Here is a 13,942-nt window from a genome sequence, read left to right on the forward strand (position 1 = left end):
CGTTTGTGTCCCCCCGCAAATTTCATATGTTGAAATCCTAACCCCAAAGGTGATGGTATTAGTAGAAGGTGGGGCCTTCGGGAGGTGATTAGGTCATGAGGTGGAGCCCTCAAGGGTGGGGTTGGTGCCCTTATTAAAGAGGCCCCAGAGAGCTCCCTCGCCCCTTCCGCCATGTAAGGACACAGCCGGAAGTTGGCAGCCTGCAGCCTGGAGACGACCCTCACCTGACAATGCTGGTGCCTTGATCTTGGACTTCCAGCCTCCAGAACTGTGAGAAATAAGTATCTGCTGTTTATACGCTACTCGGTCTGCGGCATCTTGTTATAGCAGCTCCAATGGACTAAGACAGGTGGTCATATTAGCCGGTTGTGGCCGAGAGTGTAGGCAGAAGTCTGCAGGGAAGAGCTTGTAGGAAAGGTTTTCTTCCTTGAGTAAAAGGCACTGATTCTACTGATCTGGCCAACTTTCCCTTTCCCCCTTCCATTTGTCCTCTCTGGAACTCAAATGTGATGCCTGGAGGGACAGCAGCCGTTTGGTAACCATGAAGCTACCAGCATATGGATGAAGGTCAACACCCATTAAGGATGACAAAACAGAAAAGTGAAGGAGGAAGGTCCCTGACAGCATCACTGAGCAGCTCTCCAGGACTGGGCTGCTGGCCTGTGGAATCCTGTTACATGAAACAAACGAACTGCTATCGCTTGAGCTGCCGTTAGCCAGGCTTTCGGCCCTGCATCCCTAGTTAATATACCTCATGAGCCGCTCCACGGTCTGGGGCCGGCTGAACCACTCAATCACCCACCACAAGCACAACTTCCATGGTCCCCTGACTCATGAACCCCCATAAATGTCTACCGTCCTATAGCTGGAGGACAAGGGTCATGTGTCTTCCCCGTCCTGTGTTCTGAGCAAGGAGCTTTTGGTGACGGCAACTAGCAAACTGTTGCCAAAGCAACACGTATAACCTGGATCTGCCCTGAGCACCCGGGGCCTCTGCTTGGGGCTCTGTGCATCCAGGGCTGTCACTGCACCCGGGCACCCAGGCTACTCCAAGGCAAGAGGCTGCAGGCTGCTTGGTACCCTTGCAGTGAAAGAGGCAGGGAGGGAGCTTCCCATGACCTTGGCTGTCCTCGCCCTCAGAGCCTTGTCATCAGCTGAATGCCTGCAGGTTGAGGAGGGTCGCCTGCACCCAGGTGGGAATGCTGCCGCAGGCTCTGCCAGCCCCACATGGCATCACCCCCATCCCACCTGTGCCCGCCTTGCCTGGGCGTGGCTCGGCCCACACCTGCTTCTCTCTGACGGGGCCCCTTCTGTGGTCCGTGCCGACCTGGAGTCTGGCCCCGTGGAGGAGATGGACCACCAGGGCCTCCTGAATCCCTGTCCCTCTGTCCTGCCCTCTGTGGCTAAGCTTCCTGGTGTGGCTGCCTTTACCTCCTGCTTGGATTCCCATCCTTGGTTCCCCCTTCAGTGGCACCCCTGCCTTCCCACCAGAAGGGCTCTCGTGAAGGTACTTGCCAGACTCAGGGACCTGCTCTCAATTCCTCCCTCACGCCCCTCCCATGCTGTGCTGGGACGTGTTTAACAATCAGCTCTGCAGGCGGAAGAGAGCAGTTGTGCAGGGTTTGCCAATTTCCGTGGTGTAAGTACTCCCGTCACGGCTGGTTTCAAGCTGGCAATGTGACACCACTGAACGTAGAGTTGGGGACACGCCCAGTCGGGCTTTGTGCGCTGGGCGGAGCCTCTCCGCCCGGCCAGCCCCTCTCTCGGCGGCCCTGACACCAGGTCACTCGCCTTTCTCGGAAACTGCTCTCCAGCTAGGGTGGTACCACCCTTCCTCGGATTCCCTCCTGCGCCTCTGGCCTCGCCTTCTGGGTCTCCTGTGGGGACTGGTCTTCCCTGCTCAGCCTTGAAGTGCGGCTCCGCTCAGCGCCCCGTCCTTAGACCTTCCTTCAACGCACTCCACCCGACTGCATCCACACCCGCTTCCACTTCTGTCCGAACGCCCCGAGTCAGCATCTTCTTCCCATGCTGTGGAGCGTAGGAGAAAAGCCTGCGGATACGAGACCAGAATGGCAGAGACCTCAGCGAGAGGGAGACGCCGACTCCCCGGGTCCGTCCAGGCGACTGGTCCCATCCCGGTCTCTGCCCGTCCTGTGGCTCGGTGGTCCCCATCCTGTGGCTCGGTGGTCCCCATCCTGTGGCTCGATGGTCCCCATCCTGTGGCTCGGTGGTCCCCGTCCTGTGGCTCGGTGGTCCGCATCCTGTGGCTCGGTGGTCCCCATCCTGTGGCTCGGTGGTCCCCATCCTGTGGCTCGGTGGTCCCCGTCCTGTGGCTCGGTGGTCCCCGTCCTGTGGCTCGGTGGTCCGCATCCTGTGGCTCGGTGGTCCCCATCCTGTGGCTCGGTGGTCCCCGTCCTGTGGCTCGGTGGTCCGCATCCTGTGGCTCGGTGGTCCCCATCCTGTGGCTCGGTGGTCCCCATCCTGTGGCTCGGTGGTCCGCATCCTGTGGCTCGGTGGTCCCCATCCTGTGGCTCGGTGGTCCCCGTCCTGTGGCTCGGTGGTCCACATCCTGTGGCTCGGTGGTCCCCATCCTGTGGCTCGGTGGTCCCCATCCTGTGGCTCGGTGGTCCGCACTTCGTAATCCTCATTCCACACCACATCTTTCTTTCCTTCCCAATCAGACCACACAGCGCAGGTCTTCATCACCTCTTCAAGTTGGTCCCCGTGGGCTTCCCTGGTGCACAGCGGTTAAGAATCCGCCTGCCAATGCAGGGGACACGGGTTTGAGCCCTGGTCCGGGAAGCTCCCACATGCCGCGGAGCAACTAAGCCCGTGCACCACAACTACTGAGCCTGCGCTCTAGAGCCCGCGAGCCACAACTACCGAGCCCACATGCTGCAACTACTGAAGTCCACACATCTAAAGCCCGTGCTCTGCAGCAAGAGAAGCCCGCACAGCACATAGAAGAGTGGCCCCTGCTCACCGCAACTAGAGAAAGCCCGTGTGCAGCAACGAAGACCCAGCACAGCCAAAAATAAATAAATTAAATAAATAAATTTTTAAAAAAAGTTGTTCCCTGTGACCCCCATCCCTCTTGCCATCCGTCAGATGGTGGCATGAGGATTCCTTCCAAAGCACAGCTCCAGCAGGGGTGCCACACTTCCTCACATGCTTCCATGACTCGCTAGTGCCTCCAGGATAAAGTCTGCCCCGGCAAGCCTCAGGCCTCTGCACGCTCGCTCTCCGCTATGTCCCCAGCATCATCTCCTGCTGCGCTCCATCTCCCCTCACCACTGGTCGATAAAATGGAAACCTGCGCTGTTTCCTCACCACCCTGCCCTGTGCCCCTGTGCTTGAGCTCAGCTGTCTCTTCCCAGGAATCCCCGGACACGGCTGGCTGGTAATGGTGTTATCACTACCAATTTGCAGACAAGGAAACTGAAGCTCAGAGACGTGAAGTGAGCAGCCAGGCCACACAGTGGGGAAGCTGCCCAGCCAGGATTGGCACGAGGGCAGTCGTGTGCCAGGTCCACACCCCGCCAGCAGGCTCTGCCTCGTTGGAAGCGAACTTGGATCTCAAGACATCCAGAGTGTGGGGCCCCAGTCATGTAGGCCCAGGGCTGCCACCTCCCCCTTACCTGGAGGACACGTTTCGAGGTGCCCGGTGTGCTGCCAGGATGGGATAAGGGGGCTCAGCAAGTTCCTGAGGCCCAGAAGACCACGACGAAGGCCCTTTGTCCAGGGTTCCTGCTGCTGTCATGCGGGGAAGTGATGTGACCTGGGTCAGTGCGTTATCAAAGAGAAACAGACATCTTTGCATGAGGAACATGAAATTACCATCATCTGCAGAGGGGCGTCTTTGATTCCCCTTCCTGCTGTAGGTAGAATTAGCTCAGAGCTCACAGAGAGCACTTCAGCTGGAAAAGGCCATTACTGGACACTCTTCCTTCTGCCAGAGGAGAAAATCTCCGTCTGAACGGTTTTCATTTCCATCGACTCCCAGGCCTGGAGTAGACCTGTAAGCTGGCCAGCCCGCCCTTATTGGGTCCCTTGAAAGGGTCTAATAACACAGGCTGACTTGAAAATACAGCATTCACAGTTTCCAGGGACCCACTGCCCAGCCTTCGCGGGGTCCTGCCCAAGCAGAGGGAGGCTGCAGCCTCTGGGGAGCAGCCCCAGCGCGGAGCTGTGGGCCGCCGATGACTGCGGTGTGCTACCCACGCAGTCGCCAAGGCCGGCCGGAGTCAAACCTTCGTGGGCCGAGGCTCCCAGAGCGGCATGGGGCGCGGGTGAGTGAGCGAAGGTGGCCCCGTGCCACACACGGCCCTGAGAGGCTGGGAGCGTCCAGCCTGGACTTCCGCGAGCTGACGGCGGGGCCTGTCCACAGAGGAAGCTGGGGGACACACAGTGGCTTGGGAGCGAGCAGAAGGCCCCCGGAAGGGGCCCCTGTCCCGGGGACACGCTCTGTGGCCCCACCTGACCTGGTAAGATATCAGCGTCGGGCGGAGTTGGAGGAGGTTGTAGACACAGAACAATCGCACGATAAGATCGGGGGTTTTCCCCAGCTTTACTGGGGTATAAATGACAAATAAAAATTGTAGATACTTAAGGTGTACAGTGTGATGATTTGATACGCGTGTACATTGTGAACCGATCGTCACGTTTAAGCTAATAGCACGTCCATCACCCCACTTAGGTACCATCCTGTGTGTGCGGTGAGAATAACATTTCCTCTCAGCAAATTTCAAGTACACAGTGCAGGCTGTTAAACACAGTCTCCACACTGTCCGTGAGGTCCCGCTTGCAACTGGGACTTTGTGCCCTTTGACCAACGTCTCCCCATCCCCCCCACAGCCCCTGGAAACCAGCATCTACTCTTTTCGCTTCTCTGATTTCAGCTTTTACACACATTCCACATGTGAGTGAGATCATGCGGTGTTTGTCTTTCTGTGTCTGGATCATCTCACTTGGGTCCATCCATGTTGTTGTGAATGGCAGGACTTCCTATTATTATTTTTTTTTTTTGCGGTACGCGGGCCTCTCACCGCCGTGGCCTCTCCCGCTGCGGAGCACAGGCTCCGGACGCGCAGGCTCAGCGGCCATGGCTCACGGGCCCAGACGCTCTGCGGAACGTGGGATCTTCCCGGACCGGGGCACGAACCTGCGTCCCCTGCATCGGCAGGCGGACTCCCAACCGCTGCGCCACCAGGGAAGCCCCATGGCCTTCTTTTTTTAAATATTTATTTATTTATTTGGAGTCTTAGCCACCGGACCACCAGGGAAGCCCCAACATGGTCTTCTTTTTAAGCTCCTTGTGGGAACGGAAGCTATCTGAGGGGCCCTCTGACTGCTCAGTCGGCAGCCTCGCAGGGGGAGGGGTGGGGCTGAGGCCTGGAGAGTGGCCGGCCCTGTGGAGGACCTCTGTTTTCTTGCCGCCCACCCATCACCGCTTCTTCTGGAATAATGTCTGTTTGGGGGCGCCACCCCTCATTCAGCCACAGTCCAGGGGCTTGCATGGCTCCCCTCCCACCCCGCACTCACCCCGTGGCAGGCAGGCATCAGGTGGGCGGATCAGACACTGCGTTGTGCTGGTGACCGTGATCGGCTCACAAAAGGACAGTGACCAGGCTGTGGATCTGGTCAGAGTTGACCCAAGACTTCTGCTTGAGTGACCAGGAAAGACAGATTTGGGGGCTGTGAGCTGTGACCCCGGTGCAGCCAGTGCCGCTGCAGGGAAGTAACCCAAAGGGCCATGTGGCCAAGCCCCGGGGAAACTACAGCCTTGGGACGGGAAGAGCTAAGACCCTGAGGCAGTGACCGAGCCTCTGGGTCAATCTGTGCCTGAAGCCGGTACACGACTGTGTCAGTTCAGTGCCGAGACCAGATGAGAGGCGCAGGAAACCTATGGGAAGAAAGGCCTGCAGAGGGAGCGAGGGAGGAAACCGGAGGGTGCAGGGACGTCTTCACACCGAGCAGGTCTGGCCCCTGCGGGGCGGCAGGAGGAAGGAGCATCAGGGCCGCGGAGCCCAGTCTGAGGTGTGGCTGGAAAGTCTCAGCCAGGCTGGCGGCGTCCTCCAGCCAGCGCTGCCCCACGTCCTGCAGGAAGGCCTGCGCCCACCCCAGAAAGAGAGTTCACAAAGGAGGAAAGACAAGTGGCCAGTACATTTACGGGGAAACAATCAACTTCTCTGGTGACCAAAGACCTCCAGATTAAAACATCCATAAATATCACTGTAACCGCTCGACCCCTGGGGCCGAAAGGACAGCATGACGTCATGGGGCGGGAGTGGGGCGGGGCTGCCTCTCCCGCTGCAGGGAGAGTAAATGGGCGCTTTCTGGGGGCGACCTAGCCCTACTGACCCAAGTCCCCACAGTCACAGACCACCTTTGACTGCAAAACCACGTCTAGTCATGTGTGCTTCCAAAACAGAGATGTGAACAGACAGGTGTGCAAGGAGATTGGAGTGCTGTTTCAGGAGGGGGTGGGGAACGCTTTTTTGCCAGGTGTGCACGTGAGTGTGTGTGCAGTGTGTGTACGTGGAGGTGACTTGCAAGTGGGCGTGTGCTGCGCGTGCTTGCACACAAGTGTGGTGTGTGTGACTGTGTGCGTGCACGTGCCCGTGTGTGCCCCCCACGGCGACAGGGCCTGACTGACTTGGCGGGAGTGGGTGGCATGCGGCCGGGCGGAGAGGGGAAATGCTGGTTTGCATAAGTCACCAAGGCTGCTTTGCAGAAAGGAAGGCCAGGGTCAGAGGCCGGGAGGCCGCAGCGCGTCGTCTCGGCGTGAAAGCCTGACGTCTGCGCGGACTTTGGTTCTTCTGGGCACGGACGATGGGCGCCACGCCTGGGCGGCAGGGACGGAAAGCGGGCTCGCCTCTCCCCGGCGACCGGGGTACAGGCGCGTCGCCCTTGTCTCAGGAATCCTGACCTCATGCAGTCAGGCTGCTGGCGCCTCTCAGGGCCCACACGCACAAGCATCGCCCCACCGCACACCCCCGGGGCTGCCGTCCTGCAGTCTGACGTCTGCCCCGTGGTGGCTGTGACCCCACACGGGCCCGTCCGAATACAGAGGCCCTGGCCCTGCCCGAGGAGCCGTGGAGGCCCCGGCGCGGCCCCTTCACTGAGCCAGACACACCCACACCCTCGGCAGCTCGGGCCCCAGCCTCACTCACGCGGCGCACGGGCGCTGTGCCCTGGGGAGGGCCCGCGGCTGCGCATAGCAGAGGGGGTCTGAGCAGCCGGCGGGGCGCCCGGCTCCTCAGAGGAAGCCGCCAAGCAGGAGGCCCCGACAGGTGAAGAAGGGAAGCGTCATCCCGCGAGAACCTGGTGAGGATGGGCTCCGCGCGGGGTCAGGGAACCTTCTGGAACCGGGAGCAGGCTGGAGTGGCTGAGCCGCGGCAAGAAAGAGGGAAAGGGCGGTTAGGACGAGACCGGGAGGCCAGAAGCGCGCAGCCCAAGGCACAGTTTGACCGTGTCCTGGAAGAGAGGGGAGGGTTCCAATCACGGAGGGCACCTCACGCTTCGTTAGAGAAGGTCAGGCTTTCTGTCCTGCGGTGGGCGGTCGGGGGACAGAGTGCGAGCTCGTGCAGCGTGGCTGGGAAGCAGCCAGCAGGCGGGTTGGATGTGCAGGAGAGCGAAGCGAGGGCGGAGATGCCACGGGATGGAGGGGCTTCGGCAGCCAGGAAGAGGCTCCCCGGGGGGGAGGGGGAGAGCTTCCCCCGTGGAGAAAGGAGCAAAGGCAGGCGCAGGCAGGGCTGGGGCTGGGCGGCAGGAACTTCAGGCTTTGTGGGGACCCCGAGCCGGGACCTCTGAAGTCTCTGCGCTGCCTTCCAGGGCCCTGGCTGAAGCTGTGAGCAGTCACCTGCGGGAGAACAGGTGAGGCAGGTGGGGCGCAGCGGCCTCCGACCGTCGTGGGCTGAATGGCAGCCCCCCAAACGCACGTCCATGTGCCAAGCCTGGGGCCTGTGGAGGAGACCTCGTTTGGAGACCGGGCCTTTGCAGGTTGAATTAAGGCGAGGATCTCGAGATGAATTACCCTGGGTGAGGGCGGGCCCGGCAGCCAGCGGCTGGCTCCCTAAGGGAGGGGAGAAAGGGGGATGGGGGCCCACGGGAGGGAGGGCGGGCGAGGCCAGAGCAGAGCCCAGAGTGCGTGGTCCACAGGGCTGGGGCCGCCACTCCAGGAGCGGGAGAAGCAGCAGCAGATCTGCCCTCAGATCCCCCAGGAGGAACTGGCCCTGCGACACCCAGGTCTCAGATTTCTGGCCTCCAGAACTGAGAGGACAAACTCCTGCGGTTTTCAGCACTCAGGGAACTCATAACAGGACTTTAAAACAAGCTTCAAATATAAACAGTGATAACAATGGACATCAGAATGCATGAGGGAAATCCCGTTTTCCTGTACAGTCTGTGGCGGACCCCGCAGGCATGAGGTTAGATGGGGGGTGTCTGCCAGTGGGGGAGGGGAGGGGACTTTATTCCATTTGATGTTTATGTGGTCCTCACTGTTGCCAGGGCTTCACAAATCTCATCTCCGGCCAACTGTGGCCCCAATGTTGTCAGAGGTTCCAAAATTTTCAAGAAAACTAGAAATTTCAAATTCCACGTGAAATTTCTCAGTATTTCAATGTTGGCAAGAGCGGCACGTGCTAAAACGCTGCGGATCAGCACCGCGTCCGAGACGCCTGGGGCAGCTTCTCTGGAGACGCACGGGGCTCACGCCCGCCCTTCACCCGGGAGCGACCGCCCGGTAAGCAGCGAGGGCTGCCGGGGGCTGGGTGACATCCCGCTGGGGCTTGAAACTGGCCATGGTGGGAGGTTCACACCACAGACCCCGGCAGAGGCTGCAGCTGCGCCGCCCCTCCACCTCCACCCCACGGTCTCGGCCCCTGGTTAACACCTTGCTCCCCAGCATGCCCTCCCCACCAGGGCCAGCTTGGCCCTCTCTTCCCCACAAGCGGGGCCCTTTTCCATGCAATGACCACAGGGAGGCGGGCTAATGCCAGGCTCTCCCCACCTCCAATCCACGGGCCCAGAACCCGCACAGCCCACCTGGGCTGACCCCGCTCTCTCTGCCTTGGGCGCGGTGGGCCGCCTGCTCGGCTGTGGCCGGGATGGCTGCCTGCACTTTCTCTCTCTGCTGGGGTCACTAAGGGGATGAGATACACACCTGGAGGTCCTGGTCGCAATTCTGGGAGGGAGCCTGCCTGAGAATACAGTCAACGCCCAGGGCAGCAGAAGTGAGGGAGGGAGGGAGGGCGGACGAGGGAGACGCACACACACACAGAACACACACAGTGCAGGGAATCCATGCGTAGTACATACGTACACACGTGTGCAGTCCCTCCCTGTCGTTGGAGGATTCCGTACTTGTGCGTGTGCCTGCCCACTGGAATCTGTGTGTAACCTCACGGTCGGTTCTCATGGCTCTTCCTGGTCACTCGGGGACGTGGCAGAGCAGGAGAGACGTGACTGGCCCGACACGCGTCTTCCTGGCAGGGGCGGAGCCAGGCGATGCTGCCGTCTTGTGTCAGCTCTGGGGCTGTAAGCAAGTGCACTTCGTGTCTGTTTAGGGCCATGTGTTTTGCATTTTTGTGCTTTTAGTGGGTGATTTCACTGTTTAAGACAGCCCTCAGCACAGAGCTGAAGCACCATCCAGCGTCCTAAGGACAAGAAGGCTGTGACGTGCCGCTGAGAAAGTGCGTGTCAGAGGGTTTTTCTGGTGTGGTCACAGCGCTGTGGACGTGAAGTCCACATTCCTGAATCAACAACATAGATGAATTGAGATTTCTTTAAACAGAAATGCACATAAAACAAGGTGATGTATTGATTATTTGATGAAAATGTTGTGACCAGAAGCTCACAGGAACGCAACTCTGTTTTACCCCTAAGAACAGCAGTTTAGTATCCACGGATTCAGTATTTGCAGTGACTTTATAGAACATAACTACTGAGAATAATTATAATAGACCAAATACACAAACACGTGTGTATATGTGTGTGTGTGTATATATGTGTGTGTGTGTGTGTAAATTGTAATGATATCATTTAAGCCCCTGGATCCAGCTAGTCTGAAGCCCTAGGTCCATCACACAACCCCTGGTTATATAAATCAGTACATTTCCTGTTTTGGTTAAACTTGTGTGGGCTGGGACTCTACTGCTTGCTAACAAAAGCTTTCTTTTTTTTTTTAAATTAATTTCTTTTATTTATTTATTTATTTTTGGCCGTGTTGGGTCTTCGTTGCTGTGTGCGGGCTTTCTCTAGTTGCGGCGAGCGGGGGCTACTCTTTGTTGCCGTGAGTGGGCTTCTCACTGCGGTGGCTTTCTTGTTGCAGAGCACGGGCTCTAGGCGCACAGGCTTCAGTAGTTGTGGCTTGCGGACTCGGTAGTTGTGGCACACGGGCTTTGTTGCTCTTCAGCCTGTGCAGTCTTCCCAACAAAAGCTTTCTTACTAACACATTACCCAGGATGTAATTTCTTAGCTCTAAGAAGGGGTCTCCCTGGGAATCCCAGAAAGATCTTTACTTGCCAAGCACTTTGTCCAAGCTGACAGCAGGAAAGCTCAGCACTTTCGGTGACATTTGGAAGCAGTGAGAGTCGGGGTAGGACACGGGCGCCCCTGTGGGCCATCTGACATTCCTCTCCCCTCCGGGCGGTCTCCCCAACTCTGGTTTTCCAGCTGAACCCCCCAAGATAGGCAACAAAGCAGAGCCGGCACGCAGGAAGATTTACAACAGCCTTTTGTACACGCGTGTGTGCCCGCGGACACGGTGCCCCAGCCGCTGCCTTTCCTTTCAGTTAGTGTGAAGGAGCAAGCGGGTCCCAAACTGCATGTACTCAGTCCTCGTAAATCAGGCATCTCTGAGCACCTGCCGGGACGGCCGGCTCTGGGCGGGGCGTCACTGCCCTGCTCCCGGCTTTCTTCTGGCCAACGGAACGGTCCTGAGAACCGGTGGGCGGGGAGACCCCTTCCGGAGTGCAGGGGTGGGTGTCAGTGATGCATCCATGGAGGTGGAATGCGTGGGTGGGCGTCCGCGAGTAGGAAGCTATTCTTCCCGCTTGTCTCAGAGTCCCAGCCCCGGACACCCGTGACCTGCTGGCCGCCGTACGCAGTGTTCACCCGACTCGCTCCTTCTCGCCTCTCAGGCCCGAGCTCTGGTGTCATCGCCCCCGAGCATGCCCCGACCCCCCACTGAGCCCCCGCAGTCACTGCGTCTGTCTCGCTGTGCTTCACGGTCCTCGTCACCACGGAGCAGGCATCCAGGGTCCTGGCTGTGTGCCTGCGCTGTGTCTCCAGTTCAGACTCCGGGCCTCAGGGACAGTGCCTGGCGCCTGGGGGGAGCCTGATAAACACTTGCTCCCCATTTCCTGGGACGGAGGAGAGGTGAACTGCACGGTCTGCCTCGGAGAAGCCAGGGACACAGACAGCTGGGGTGGGCAGTGGAGGTGCCAGGGAGCCCCAGACTAGCCCTCTTGTCAAGCAGCCAGGGGTCTCGGGGGGGGCCCTAACCAGCTCCTGTAAGAGTAGGAACCGAGTCCCGAGGCTGAGGACTCACCTCTGGGAAGCTGCCCAGCTCCACGCCCTGTTCCCAGCTGGAGGTTCGGGGTGTCTGCAAACACAGATCCAGAAAGGAAGGGAAGGCGCTGGCCGGGGGTTCTGGGGAAGGCGAGCCGGCAGTGAGCTCTAATCAAAACCTCAATTCCTCACCAAGCTAACAGAGGAGGGGGCGCCAGAGCAGATGGCAGAGAGGGCGTGTGGGTGGCTGGATCGTTCCAAGCTTCGGAGGACACCTGGCTTTCCGCCCTGTCGTAACTCCATGAGTTAATTTTTAGGGGAAATCAGCGCTCTTCTGTGCTGGCCGAGAAAACATTTCTGCAGCTCTTCCCATCTCTGACCCGATGGGATCGGATTTGGCCAGAGTGGCACCTGGGAGAGTGGCAGATGGACTCGCCCCCCCCGACCTCACCTGCCCTCTGCCCACACGCATGTGTCCCCCGCGGGCGCACCCATGACACTCCAGACAGCGGTCACTGGAACCCACCAAGACGGGTCCCAGGTCTGAGGCTGGAGGAGGTCACAGCCTCGGCCAGAGCTGGTCCCCTGGGGCCACCTGCATACAAAGTTACCGTCACGAGAAAGCTGCCTGCTCAGTGCTCCCCACGGCCACCTCTGGGCCTCCGGGGGCTCGGCCATCTCAAGGGTGTCCGGAGAAGGTGGGAAAATGGGAAGCCGGCAGGGAACGGTGGCAGTGACGCCCGGATGCTCTGTGCCGGGGGCGCGTCGCAGAGCAACTGCCAGTGCTGCTGCCGCGAGACTTGTCAGGTGTCCCCAGGACGTCCTGAGGCCGTTCAGGCACAGGAATGTCACCTGCCCTTTTTCTAAACAAACCGTCTAGAATAACCTGTAACAACCTCATTAGAAAAGCAATCCGTGCTGCTTCAAGGCTTCCGGAGCCAGAGCCCGGAGCGTGGGCTTCTCAGCTCTGTGAGCGCCGGCCTGGGCCTTTGCCAGCTATCACTACTATATAATTTAATCTAATTGATCAATTAAATCCAAATAATTTTTCAACAAGCTGTAATAACAGTTATATAATTTCAGTTCTACATATAATTTTCTTAACGACTTTATCAAAGGAAATTGCTCACTGGGACTTGCTTTGTGTGTGGGAGCTGTCATCGCCGCGACTCTGAGACCCACGCAGCTGCGGGCAGCAGCCCACGCGCAGAGCTCGCTGACGGGCTGGGGTCGCGTCCCCCCCACAGAGGAGGCAGCTTCCCGTCTACCTGACTGGTGGCCCTGCTGAGTCACGTCCGGGCGAAGCGTTCAGGTGGGCTGGTCATGAGACCTTGTGGAGATGCTGTGGCTCTCTCTGTCTCATCTGTTGAATGACGTTCCGTTACGCTGAGTCACAATCAGGCACTCAGAGCAGCAGATGCCGCACTGAACAGTTATGTTTGTCCACGGCGAGGTCGGCCGGTTCTCCTGGGCTGGCTCAGCTGTCGCGAGAGGACAGTTCTCCCCTCCACACATGTGGACCCTTGGCTGAGATGACCCGGCTCCCCCGCGGGCTGGCCCGGGCACCTTCTGGAAGTGCTCACGGAGAGGAAAGAGAGGGCCTGAAAATGCACAAGGGCTGTCTCAAGCCTCCGTCTGCATCTAGGCTGCTCTGCCCGTGGCCAAAGGAAGGCGTGCGTCACAGTGGGGGGCCCGCAACGTGGGAGGCAAAGGGCCGAAGGGCGGGGCCTGCTCCTGGGGTCACAGATGCCATCAATCTACCCAGAGCCCTTTGTTCGCTGGCCACAGACACTGATCCCGAATAACAAGTGCAGGAATAGGATCTACTGGGAAGATGTGAGCAACATAGGAGGCGAAGGGAACAGCCGAGCTCTGAGAAAGGCCAGCGCCCCCTGGACGGGAGTGGGTGGAGCCAGAGATTGGGGGCGGAGCTCCGTGGGCCTCTGGCTGGACCAGCATTAGCCCTTCTCTGCTCAGGAGCCAGATGCTGGGGAGACAGAGGCCAGCTGGCTTCTCTTTGGAGGGCAGGGAATGGCGTCTGGCCGGTCCCTCCAAGACTTCACACAGTGGGGCAGCAGCGACCCCAAACAGAAGAGGGCCGCAGTTTCCAGAAGTGGAAGGAGCGGGTGTGGGCTGCAGAGACAGCGCAAGCCCCCGTGCGAAGCTCCCTCGCGCAAACTTTCCCAGGATGCCCCCACGGTGCCCCCAACATGCAGCTTCGCCCCTGGAGCGGCTCTCGCCATCACCGGGCCCTGGAGGCTCTGCCTTGAGGTGCTGAACCGCTTCACTGGGGCGTCCCCGTCACAGCCGAGCCCGCGCTGTCAGCTCCCGGACTGACATGCGTGCTTGAATGTGTATGCACTCTGTGGCTGTGTGCATGTGTATGTGTATGCGAGTGTGTGCACACATATGTGTATACGTGTGTGCA

The sequence above is a fragment of the Globicephala melas genome, chromosome 13, assembly GCF_963455315.2.
Source record: "Globicephala melas chromosome 13, mGloMel1.2, whole genome shotgun sequence".
NCBI lineage: Eukaryota > Metazoa > Chordata > Mammalia > Artiodactyla > Delphinidae > Globicephala > Globicephala melas.